At 46.0% G+C, this 13025-nt stretch overlaps 1 long non-coding RNA gene across 2 annotated transcripts; it reads left to right on the forward strand.

Annotated features, from left to right (window-relative positions):
• Positions 1-743: 743 nt before the first annotated feature.
• On the forward strand, positions 744-12036 carry LOC135967127 (uncharacterized). Of its 2 annotated transcripts, none has more exons than XR_010581009.1 (2): positions 744-1478; positions 11790-12036. It is a non-coding gene; the product is annotated as an uncharacterized lncRNA (long non-coding RNA). The 2 variants fall into 2 exon arrangements; XR_012422798.1 differs by lacking the exon at positions 11790-12036 and adding an exon at positions 1699-2880.
• The last annotated feature ends 989 nt before the right edge of the window (positions 12037-13025 follow it).

Genomic DNA, 13025 nt, shown 5'->3' on the forward strand with positions numbered 1-13025 from the left:
AGAGCTGAAGACTATTTGCAGAGCAGTGTAAATCAACCAACTCTTTCGTAAGAGTGGGACACGGGGACCCAAAACATTGGCAGTTGAAAGAACATCTCCCAGTTTCATGTCTGAAAGGTGACAAGAAGCCTCCCTGTCTCCTTGTCGTCCTGTGATGCCACCATTAGAACCATTTTCTTGATTCTAGGAAGCACCTCTAAAAATACATATATGTAACTATTAATGGTAAAGAAAAGCATGCTAAGCCATGGGTGTAACTGGTTTGATATGGAGCCATGAAGGACTGGGGCTCCAGGACAAGCATGGTTTGGTAGGTGTGTGAGTTGCTAGCCATGGGGCAAAGGGTGGATTTTGAAATTATCTGAGCATAAATTCATTTCTTCAGTGGGGAATCAGGACCTTGGAGAAGGAGAGGAATGGGAGAGGGCTTGGGGAAGGGAAAGGCAATCCTACAGTGTGTCTTTCTACACACAAAAGAGGCGTGGCCAACCTCACATTGTTTATGACCACTGCTCTGGGGTGAAGGGAGATGTTACATAGTGCAGAGAAAAGCAAAAATGGTGTGCGAATGACCAGAGCTGGGTTCTGGTGCCACAGCTGTTTCTCAGAGCTTCAGTTTCTGGTCCCATAAAAAGAGGGTGTACAGTTATCAGAATTTTCCAAACCCCAATTTATTCACACACTATTTTCATAAGTTTCATCAGAGCTTCAAATATATATTTTTTCAGTTGGCTTACTTTTTTTTTTTTTTGAGATGGAATTTCACTCTTGTTGCCTAGGCTGGAGTGCAGTGGCGCAATCTTGGCTCACTACAAGCTCCGTCTCCCGAGTTCAATCAATCCTCCTGCCTCAGCCTCCCAAGTAGCTGAGGTTATAGGCATGCACCACCACGCCCAGCTAATTTTGTATTTTTAGTAGAGATGTGGCTTCACCATGTTGGTCAGGCTGGTCTCGAACTCCTGATCTCACCACCTGCCTTGGCCTCCCAAAGTGCTGGGATTACAGGTGTGAGCCACCATGCCCAGCCTCAATTGGTTTACTTTTAAAATTTGTCCTCACTCTGAACATACTAATGGGTTTGCTGTGGAAGTCATACTTTCTCTAATGTATACTGAAACAAACTATTAAGTTCATTTAAGGCTCATCTGTGGGCCACCTAAAATTCTGTTTTATGTTGCCCATTCAGGAACTCTGGGCCAAGTGATCGTGGTCCACTCCTCCCCCATCTCTGTGATTCTATGATGTTTTACACAGGGGAATACCTTCCTTTTCCTTTCTAAATGGAGGACAGGATTCGCAGAAGCTCTGAGTCCCTGCTGGGAAAGAGAAGAAGATCCGCATGTTTCACGGACGCTGAAGCCAGATTCTGAGAGGAATGACAAAGTCATTGCTAATTGCAGCCAATTACTCTATCGGGTGGTACTGGTAGGGAAAATGACTTTAAGTCTAGAGTTGCCTCGGAAAGAATTACCATACTGGTAAGTAATTTTGACTCGAGTAATTTTTAATGCTAAAATTTGCTACATGTACTTTGAGAATTTAAAAAAAAGAAGGCCATGCCTTCATTAGAGCATAATAAGACAGTTTTGTAATTAATAAGCTACTAGTCACACCTATAATTTGGGGTATGAAGAAGAAACATTTACTATGTGTTATTTGTTTCTCCTTTTTCTGAAGAGTGGAATTATTTTCTTTCAGTTTCCCAGGCCTGAGAAAAGCCACTCGAAGGTGCCCTAGGTTTTCCAGGAGACCTCACCTTCTCTTCATCCTTAGTCTAAAGGCACAAACATCCACCGAAAAGGAATGAGACCGTGTGTCTTCTACTGGGGCTTCTAATTCCTCCATGCCTTCTCCTAGCCATGAGAGAGTGGCTGGTTTCTTCTGTTTTCTCTGTGCCTCAGTTTCATCATCTATAAAATGAATATGAAGTGAAATGGCCTGCCTGAACCATGTGTGTGTGGGGGTGTGTGGTGTGTGTAAACTCTAAGCTACTGCTACGTGGTTTTTTTGTTTGTTTTTTTGTTTGTTTGTTTTTTGATGGAGTCTTGCTCTGTTGCCCAGGCTGGAGTGCAGTGGGGCGATCTCGGCTCACTGCAACCTCCACCTCCTGGGTTCAAGCAGTTCTCCTATCTCAGCCTCCTGAGTAGCTAGGATTACAGGCTCAGGCCACCAAGCCCGGCTAATTTTTGTATTTTTAGTAGAAATGGGGTTTTGCCATGTTGGCCAGGCTAATCTTGAACTCCTGACCTCAGGTGATCTGCCTACCTGGGCCTCCCAAAGTCTGGGATTACAGGTATGAGCCACCGCGCCTGGCTGCTGCTAAGGCTTTAAGCAAATATAGACATGATATAATTTAATGAGTTTATCATTTTATTTATTCTCACTCATTAAGTACCTAGTAAACACTATCACTCCATCCTTCAGTCCATCCATCTATCCATTGATTCATATTTTCAACAGATATTTATCAAGTATCACTTACGTGCTAGATGCTGAAGGAGATACAAAAGAAGTGTAAGGGAGAGTTCCTGCCCTCCAAGACCTTATGATCTTTTTTTTTTTTTTAATAAAAAACGATGTTGGCATATGATAGTTAACTAGCAACATGATTTAGCAGAAGACAATTATACCATGAATGATGCAGAGGATAAACATTCTAAGAAGTAACTGTTTATATTATATAGTTTCAAATAGCTAGAAGGATATTGAATGTTCCCAAGACAAAGAAGTAATAAATGTTCAAGATGATGGATATGCTAATTACCCTGATCACTATATACAACATATATATCAAAACATCACTATGTGCCCTGTGAATATGTACAATGATTATATGTCAATTATAAAAGAGAAAATAAAAAACAAGGGAAAAAGAAAAAATGCTTTGAAAAATAATTTAGAGAAGGAGAGAAAGATGTTTGTAGGGGGATAGATTAAGAAACAATTGGGCAAGAGGGGACTTGAGCAGGGTATTGAAGGATGAATTCCATTTGTGTTGGCAGAGAAAATGATAAGGGTTAAGAATTGGGCATTTTCAGCTGGGCGCAGTGGCTTACTCCTGTAATCCCAGTACTTTGGGAGGCTGAGGCAGGTGGATCACCTGAGGTCAGGAGTTCAAGACCAGCCTGACCAATATGGTAAAACCCCGTCTCTACTGAAAAATACAAAAATTAGCAGGGTGTGGTGGCAGGCACCTGTAATCCCAACTACTCAGGAGGCTGAGGCAGGAGAATCGCTTGAACCTGGGAGGCGGAGGTTGCAGTGAGCTGAGATCGCACCACTGCACTCCAGCTTGGGCAACAAGGGTGAAACTCCGTCTCAAAAATTTTTTTTTTGCATTTTCGATAGAGTATCAGCTCTGCCATCTAGCTGCTGTGGAACTTTTGGCAAAACTGTTAACCTCTCTTATCCTCAATGCTTTCTTCTGTAGAATGGGAGTTGGCCTGGTTGCTGTAAAACTTTATGATCCAGCAAAAAGATAATCTAGACACGGGAAGAGCATTCTAGACACGGGAAGAGCATGAGTGATTTTAGTACAGAGGCAGGGGAAAGACAATGACCTTCGAATGACCTTTCCTAATACGCCCAGAGTGACTGTTCTGCATCAGGAAGCATGGGCTATGTTTGAATTGAGAGCCATAGCCTGGAGGTCTGATCCGAATTCCCTTTCCCTGGACTGGAAGACACACAGTCTCACTATCTTGCCAACAACTGCCTGTGGCAAATTCAGTACCCGGCTTGATGCAGCATTTGGAGGAAATTTTTCCATGAAAACAAAAGTTTTTGCTTAATTATTCAGCACACTCATGCATTTAAAAATACCGTCCACTCTCTAACTAGCTGTCTTTTTAACAAAGCTTCTTGTCTCCCAAGGAGCTCAGCTCCCATTGTCCAAGGCTTCTTTATAAAGAACTCTGGGCCAGGCATCATCCCAGCTGTCCCTGGGTTTAGAGTGAAACTTCCCCAGGCAGAGTGAAGTGTCTGACCTGCTTTTCCACAGAGATACGAGGAAGGCACATCTAAGCTCCCTAGGGGCTAGTGTAGGCAGAGAGTGGATGGCCGTTAGCCAATGAGACAAGGTCATTTGCCCCTAGTGTGGCCGGTGAGTTTAAGGAGATCAGGAGAGTCTTTCTCCATACTGTTTCTTGATCCAGTTTTATTTATTCATTCATCTGACATCTACTCATCTGGCCATCCATCCAACACATAGTCGTTGCCTACTGTGTACCCAACACTGTTCTATGTCCTGAGACCATCTGTACAGAGAAGAATCCAATGTAGAACAATTTTCAGAGGAAACTGGGAATTTTTCTAATGGCTTAGAGGAGACCTTGTAATTTTTGCCTTTCCCCAGTTTATTATCTGATTTCTTTGGAACTTTCTTGATGCATGGCATTTGAGGGACGTGGCTCCACTGATGGAGATTATCTCATCACGAGGAGGGGGTCAGACCTCAGCTCCCAGAGGGCAGAACCGTGTCTGTCTTGCTGACTTCATGCACAGTTCATCTCAGTACTAGCTCAGCAGAAGGTGGATAACTGAAGGATCTGGATGGTTAAATGCTATTTATCAAAACAGCAGCCCACTTAGATGCCAGAGTTGCCACATTTAATGTAGTCACCAACCTACGTGTCCCCTTAATATTCTAGCCTACTTCCCGAGTCTCCTTGCTGAGGATGCCAGGAACAGCAACATCAAAGAAAGAGAAAGTGCCTGAAGTTGGAATAGTGAGTCATTCTGGAGTGAAGCCAGAGAACTGGGAGGGGCTGTCACTTTGTCCATGATCCTGCCAGAGGGTCTTTCTGCCACCATTTACCTTTTCTGAGGTGCTGACTTCTTTCTAGCAGGGGTGGAGATGTGGATTGGGTGGTGATGGTTTGAGGAGTGGTGTTTGCAGTCATCTCCAACTCTGGGCCACAGAAGGCAGTTCAGGCTTACCAATCATTTGATGTCCACAACTAAACAGAGGACAGTGAGAGGAAAGTAGCATTCAGAAAGAATTTAGGTAGACGTTTGGGAGGACTTCCTGACTCTAAGGTCCCAAAGAGACTGAAAAGTTAATGAATTAGCCATGATCGTTGGTTCCTTCGTCTGTTAAATTGGGATAAATACCTATCTTGAAGGTGGCTATAATGACAGGATTTAAAGAGATAATGGATCTGAGGGCCCCAAGCACAGTGGTTGACACATAATAAGCACTTAATACTTGTTGAATCTCGAATTTGAATATGATTCCTGGAGAGGAAAGGGAGGCTTCTTAGAGAAGGCAGCCTCTAAGCTGGACCATGTACGTTTCTAAGAATATTTTGGCCAATAGGATACTGCTTTTTAAGGATTTCCCCCATGGACAGTCCATCTTGCAAATGACTCTTCTGATATTGACTTTAAAAATAAAATTATTATCCTGAGCCTCTTTTGGAAACATAAAAAACAAAGTGCAAAGAGATCTTTCTGAGAATCTTTTCTCAGATTTTGTGATTTGCCCATGCCAAGAGTCAGGAGGTCTCCAGAGCCATTGGCACCGAGGCCTGAACATAAGCTATGGTTTCTGAGCAGGTAGAAGAAAATAAAACTCCAGTATTTTGTCAATAGTGCCTTAACTCTGTATTGCTAAGCTTATTATTTCCAATTCCCTATTCTTTTCTTACATCAAAAGTTAAAAGAGTAGGGATTCGCTACTTTGTCCCACTAAAGACAATAGAGTAGATAATAGGATGGCATTACAGCAGTGCAGATTTATAGTAGACATTGGCAAGAACTTTGGGATAGAAAAGAAGGGATTAAAAATGGACTGGATAGCCAGAGCTAGCCTGAGATTCTTTTTCAGACGTCTTCAAGAATGGGAGAGGCTACTAACTACTGTCTACCTAACACAGGTGCCTCATAAGATTACCTTGTAAGATTTCTTCCAGATCCAAGATTCTCCAGAGACAAGGCTGAGAAACAGTTGTCATGCTTAACTTCAGAAGCGGCTGAGTGTGGCCAGGGTCAGAAGTGGTCCCTTCAAAGTGCATGTTTTGTTTCTCCTGCCATTTGGTAAAGGGAGGCACCAGGCTGGGAGAATCATTTGACAAGTGAGGTCAGGGAAATGGCATTTGTTGATCCCAGGTGGCGAGAAAGCCTCCCAGTGAAGGTAAACAGAAGTGGAGATAGATCAAGGGGTGAGGGGTCACTCCATTAGAAGGTTGACACGGCCAGCTGTCTTCTGGAGTGTCTGGAGGGAGGGGTGCTGGTGTGATTGACCTCAGTCTTGGGATGGGAGCAGGAGGGGGGCAAAGGAGTAGCAGGATGGAGGAAAGAAACCACAGCAAGAGTGAGAAAGGGGCATTTCCAGCCCATTTTCTGCACGTGGATACTGCTAGCTTTGGGCAGGTAAGCCTTGTGCTGCAATTGTGCCAAGTGGACTTGAGAGGTTGGCTTAACACACACACTCACACACACACACACACACCCCCACCAAACTGCTTACTCATTTGCATGTGGTATTTGCATCTCATTTGCATATATTCACTTAATGTCAGATGTGCACAACTTTCCAGCTTCTGCTTTTTCGCCTCCCCAACCCCCACCCAGTGCCTTCGTCTCCTTCCTTTCTCAACACCTCTTCCTCCACCCCATGAGTTTTTTCTCCTTATTGTGTGCTCTTCGTCCTACAAAGTAGTATGAAGAGCACAGCGTTGGTTCTGGGTAGAACTGCACTTTTGTCCAAGCTCCTCCATGTAGCTGTCTTTTGATTCTCAACAAACCTGTGGTCTCTCATATGCTCATCTGTAAAATGGGAACAATAACATCTATGTCTCAGAGTTGTTGTAAAGAATAAACTAAATTAAATTAGCATAAAGCACCTGGCCCTGCAGTAGGAACTTGACAAGTTGTGCCAGTTCTGGTCCCAGCTCTCCTTTCATGCCTTCTATATCAGTTCAGGGAAACTGCGGAGCTGGAGTTGGTATTTTTCTTGGAACTGATGGATAAGCCAGTTGATTCTTTAAATCATCATCTTTCTTTGTCATGTGTCCAAGCTGCATTTACAACCAGGAGAAGGGCAGGAGAAACAGTGTGAGCAGCCGTGTTCCTTTTGGAGATCTTTCGGTGTCCTCTAACTGAGGGCTTTTCTCATGCCTCTTCCCCAGTGTCTGAAGCCGCCTGAGGATGCCCTGGTTCTTAATCCCAGGGCCGGGCAGGCTGCTTTTTCTGCAGCTTCCTAGCTTCACAGAAGCCTGATCTCCAAAGCCTGGGGCACATCCCCAAATCCCCGGCTCCACCACTGTCCCTGATGAAGATGCTTGGGTCAGCTTCCGAGAACCTCTTGCTTCTCTATCCAAACAGCATCCTGGCATCTCTCCAGGCACTGGCTTCAGAGTTTGTATTTTGGGAGATGTATAGCAAGGAGAAAATCGTTAAATCTCTACTCTGCATCCTGAAAAGTAACTTCTGTGAAACTCTCCTCCCATCTCCTCATCCATTTCAGTCAACCATTTTTGTTTTCTCTTTGTCTCTGAAGCAAGGGCAAGGAGTTGTATTGTAAAATGATAGTAGCTAATGCTAGAGCAGCATTTACTATGTGCCACTTACTGTTCTAAGCACCCTATGTATATGATTTCATTTAATTCTCATGACAGTCTTATGAAGTAGATATCCCCATTTTACAGATGAGACTAAGAAGTTTAGAAACTTGTCCAAAGTTTCACAGCTAGGAAGGGTGGAGACCGAATTTTAATCTAGCCAGTCAGCTCCAAAATCGATTTTCTTAACCACTTGTCACAGTGGATTAATGTAGGTAAGATGTGTCCGGAATGAAAAGTAATGAAGATTTCCAAGTTTGGGATAAGAAATAACAGAGTCATGTTGTAGTAAGTGGGATTAGGTGAGACATCAGGTAGAACTTTTTACTTACAAGAATTGATAGCAGGGCTAGTAGCATCGTGTGATACCCTGGTAGCAAATGGTGGCTCTCTTAGAGTCTGCAAAAACCACATGTCCCTCTGTGTAGAGGAAAGCGATGTCTATAGGTGAGGAGCTGGGACTGGGAAGAGGATTAAAGACTTCTGGAAAGTGATCAGAGAATCGATCAATCAATCAATATTTGTTGAGTATTATGAATAGGGTACTTAAATAGGAATTTGCTGAGTTTTTTTTATGGGCAAGGCCTTATGCCAGGCACCAAGAAAGGATGAGCCAGGTCACCTCCTTGGGCTCTTTCCAGGTTCAGAAGACCTTAAATCCTCAGAGTATGGGCAGGTGGAGGGCAGATTGATGGCCTCTACTTTTCCCTCTTGTTTCTGCCATGTGTGGTCCATATCTTAAAGTCTATGCCTTCTCAGGTCCAGGAGCCCTTGCCCCTGGACTGGGACAGCTCCACAGTCTCTGGACTCAATCCAGACTTGGTTCCAGACCTCCTTCCCAAGTGGGCTTAAGAAGAACAATGTCCTTGATCAGCAGGTCTGTGAGGCTGTCTTCCCCATTTCCCTCTAAAGGCTCATTTGAACCTTATCTACTCAGTTTTTAAGAGGGTTTAGTTTCAGTTCTTTTTGACCTATCATCTGGTCATCAGTTTATAGGAGAGTCATTTAGTCACTTAGTTATTGGTTCATTTATTCTCCTAACAGTTATTAATAGTCTCATATGTGACAAACCCTGTGCTTAAGCCCAGGGATGTAGAGATCAAAGAGTTCTGTCTGTTCTGCTCTCAAGGGTCCACTGTCTACCGGTAGAGACAGACAACTTCAGAACAGGTTGTACTATGTCCCCAAAACCATACTGTCTTAGGGGGACAATCTAGATAATTTGTCTCTTGATCAGGGCCCCCTACTGATCCTGCATTTTTTAGTATGGCTACATTTGCCATCCATGGTACCAATTAATTAATTAATTGCTTTTTATTTTATATTCTGGGAGTTTTGGTGTTTTGCAGGGGAAATGCAAATATATGCAAATCAGCACACAAATTTATGCAAAGACAACATGGAAATGTGTCCCAAGATTTCCTGGGAAAAAAAAATCTGGAGGCCTCAGTCAGTCCCTCAGCAGGCTGCCTGTTCCCAGGCCTGTCCTGTCTTCCCTTTTGTTTGGGTTCTTAATCTGTGCTGGGCTTCCTGCCTGGCCACTCTGAGGTCAGTAATGCAGGTGGGCAGGTGGCAGCCTGGCCATCCATTATCCTGAAACCTCTCAGCTTCCCGAGCCACCAGAAAACTCCCTCACTCCCTATAATCGGCTTTCATTGGAAACAATCAAGAGATTTCCTACCACTTTCCCTATGACCAGGTTTCAGAAAACACCCAGATGGTGAGTTTCAGGTTTGGAACTTGACTTGGACAAAGGGACTTAATAGAGGAGGTTGGCAGTGTCTGCTTGTGGTTATTGAAAAATAAATCCAGACCAATTCAGTGAGCATCTTCTGTGTGCACAGCCTTGGTTCCCCAGAGAGCTGGGAGACAACTGCGAGGGCTGGGGAAGCGAGCGCTGGGAGGATGGCAGAAACTCCACGGCTCTGCAAGGTTAGGCTGCCCAGCAGGTGTCATGGTGATAAACAGCCTGTCTCCTACTCTGGACAGGAAACCTCATGGAAGCTGCGTGGTGGAAGGAGGGGCTGTGAGGGCAGAGGCTGACAGAGAGGGCACGAGAAGGGGATCAGCCTCATCAACCTGCGGGGTGTCATCATTGGGTAGTCCATGGCTTTGCAGAGTCAGAGAGCAAGGGGAGCAGGGCAAAGCTTGGGCTTCAATTGGAGAGGAAATGACAGCAGAAGGAAGGGCTGACCTGAGGGAGGAACCGGCTACCTGCTTCCAGAACCTCCTCTGGCCAGGAGAGCACTGTGTCCAGGGCTGCACTTAGGCGTATGGTACACAGGCACTATCAAGTTGCCAAGTGTGGCCAGTCCCTCATGAAATGTGGAAGCTGAAGGCTGCCTGAGAGATTTGATTTAGGCTGGATGTAAAGAACTTCCGGAAGGTGGGCGTTGTGAGATACCAGAACAGGTGACTAAGAGAGGATGCAAAATCTCCTTCCTTTGGAGAGTCGTTGAAACACATTTGAAATCCATTTGTTGTGTGGGAGAGGAGACACAGTTCTGTCTGGAGGCAGAGGGATGGACTAAATGACTTCTGGGAGTTCACAGAGACTAAGGATAGATCTCCCCAAGTAGGTGTACAGCATCAATCTGCCTGCTCATGTGTGGCCCTGTCCAAAGATCCTGAGTTTGGTGTTTCTTGCTCTCTTTCCCTCCCTCCTTCTGATGAGAGTCTCAACGGATCACGGGTCCAGCCATCCCCTCCAGTGTGAAATGGAGCTCTGTTTCATCGGGCCACTCATGCCCTCTCCCTTCCCTTGTGAATGCGGAGCTTCTCCACATCTCTAGGGGAGCTCCCCTCCAGGCCGGCAGCACTGGGCAGCCTCGTTGCCATTCTGGCCAGAGCCTGGAGCTCAGCCCTCCGGAGGGGCACAGGGCAGCGTTCTGGCAAGCAAGCATGTCAGAGCGGCTCTGGCGTTTCCCTAGAACAATTCAAATTGCTTTTTTTACACCTCACTGCACTATGCCAACCCTGATTCACATTATTTGTGCACTCGCTAAGTGTACATTATCTGATCCATCACCCTGTAAAACGCTGCAAGAAGAATCCGTGGCTCCTGTCTGCTGCTGACTGTGGGTCAGGCGCAGAAGTCTCTGTACAAATATTTTTGCAAAATGGGACAGAAGGAATCAACCCAAAGCCACCTTCAACAATAGCCCACCATGGCTGTGAGCTGGGAGAGAAAGTCCAGGCCTCCTGCCTCGGGAACTCAGGCTGTCTTGGAAAAGACTGTTCAACCAGAAAGCTCCAGCACCTTTTCTTCCCGTGGCCTCCTTTCTGTGTCACATTATTTAACAGGAAGAGACAAGCAGGAGGGGAAGTAAGTCTTTGAACCCAGCTATGCAGATTTCCTCTGACTGACGCTAAGGGTCTGGAGAGAGCTGGAGGCAAGAAGGAGGGGGGATTGAGAGAGAGCAGGACAGATGATACGCTCTGTCCTGTGAATATCTCAGCTTCTCTAGGGGCGAACAGGGCTCCCTGTTCTGCTCTGCCCAAGGTACTCTGAAAATTGATCAAAGGCCCTGGAATCCTTCCATTCTGGGTCAACTGGGAGCTCTGCTAACTGGCAGCTCCCCATACCAAACCCTAGAAATAGCTTATCTGTAGGAAACCCAAGTTTTCTAAAGTTATTAGAAAATTGCTGGCTCTTACTTTTGACCAGATATCATTCTGCCCTTCTGCTTCTGTCTTCTATAAATCTGGGTAAATGGGACACTTTTGTTCTTAGAGATCTCCCTCTATCCCAGATGGTCACTGAAATATTGACAACTCATCCTATTGAAGAGCAGGAGCTTATTTCTATATGGGAACTGCCAGGATCTTCTGCAGACTGGATGAAAGCCCCTGTCCAAATTTGAAAGTGGATCCCGCTCTCTGCAGGGAAAGCTTCAGATTCATCCTCATGTTGAAGACAAATGACTTTCCCTGCAAGCGTCCAGGTTTCCTGCACCATCTTAGCTCTGTGTTTAATGCGCTGCATGCGTATGGAGAACACACAGGGTACGCGAGCCTATCCCAGGGCCTGTGGATTGGAGAAAGTAGAACAAGACAAAGACCTGGTCCCTGCCCTAGGGTTGCTTATGATCTGGTTGGATTGACAAATAGCTCTCTTTCCCAGCTGTTCCTGATTTGGCTCCAGCCCCAGGGCTCCTGAAGGGCATTTTGCAGCAGTGAAGCCCAGGGGTCGCCCAGCTGAGAACCACATTTCCTTTCTTTTGGCAGGAGCCGGCAGCTTCCACATGGGAGCTCAAATCTCAATGAAAACAAGAAATCTGATGCCTCACTGACAACTCGTTTTCTCAACCTTCATTCTGGGGAGAGGCGACTTTGTGTTCCAGCTGCCATATTGCAGCTGCAACCCCTGATGCACCATCAATTAAAAACAGCAATAATTATGCATGGGAAAAAGCCACAGATAATAGGCTTCCATTAGATTAAGTAGTTATATGAATAAAAAAAATACAACCTATACTTCGGCTAATTAAACCCACTCACCATCTGATTAAGATGTGTTGTGAGACCATGGAAAACTACCAACCACTAACTGTAAGTAATCCGGCACAGATGGGAATTAATAGTACATTCCCTGGTTTAGAGATAATGGATCTCCGTAGAGGTTGATCAGAATCAGTAATAAGCATCGACAGGATGGACAGTCCCCAACAGCTGGTGCCTAATGTTGGGGTGGGGCAGGTCATGGCGTCTTAATTCTGCTCCACCTACTGAGATGAGCGGGAAGAGGGATAGATGTGCTGAGACGCCATCAGAGCTGAGGTTCTACTGGAGTTCTGGACTTGCTGCCTGGGCTCAAGGGAGCTGAAAAGTAATCGGGACCCAACCAGAGGGTGGGAGTTGGTCCCGCTTCTCGGCTTTGCAAGGATCTACGTACTCCAAGGGTAGCTAGAACCAAAGCCTCTGCTCTCCGGGAAGGCAGCCTGCCCATTACCCGGAGAGGCTGTCTCCTAGGGGCGTGGCTTGGGTTACCATGGGAACCAGGCCTGGTTGACATAGCCTAAGGCTGCGGTTCTGGGGACTGAGAATCCAGGGCTAGCCCCGGAAGTAACGCCTGGGAGCAGCAGCTATGGGAAGAGATACGAGCGTGTCCGCTGCGTGGGGAGTGCGGCGGGGATCCGAGGGAGGTGTCCGGCCAGAGCGCCCTGGGACAGAGTGTGTCCAATGTCCGTTTAGAGCTACTCTCCAGCCTCCAGCTTCTGTCCTTAGGAACAGCTGCGAGGAGAGCACCCGGGCCCTGCCTTCTAATTACCACTAATTAGGTAAACGCGGAGACGCCTCTCCCTCCCTCCCCCAACCTACAAAGGCAACTGAGAGACACAGAGAGAGGTCACATACAGCCGTTTCCAAATGGAGACAGGCAAGGGTGATGTGGCCTGAATACCAAGCAGCCACTGCCCAAGGGAAGGGGAGCGGGGACAGGGCAGGAGGCTTCTGAGCGTGTGG

Source organism: Macaca fascicularis, chromosome 14, assembly GCF_037993035.2.
Source record: "Macaca fascicularis isolate 582-1 chromosome 14, T2T-MFA8v1.1".
In the NCBI taxonomy this organism is placed as follows: Eukaryota; Metazoa; Chordata; class Mammalia; order Primates; family Cercopithecidae; genus Macaca; species Macaca fascicularis.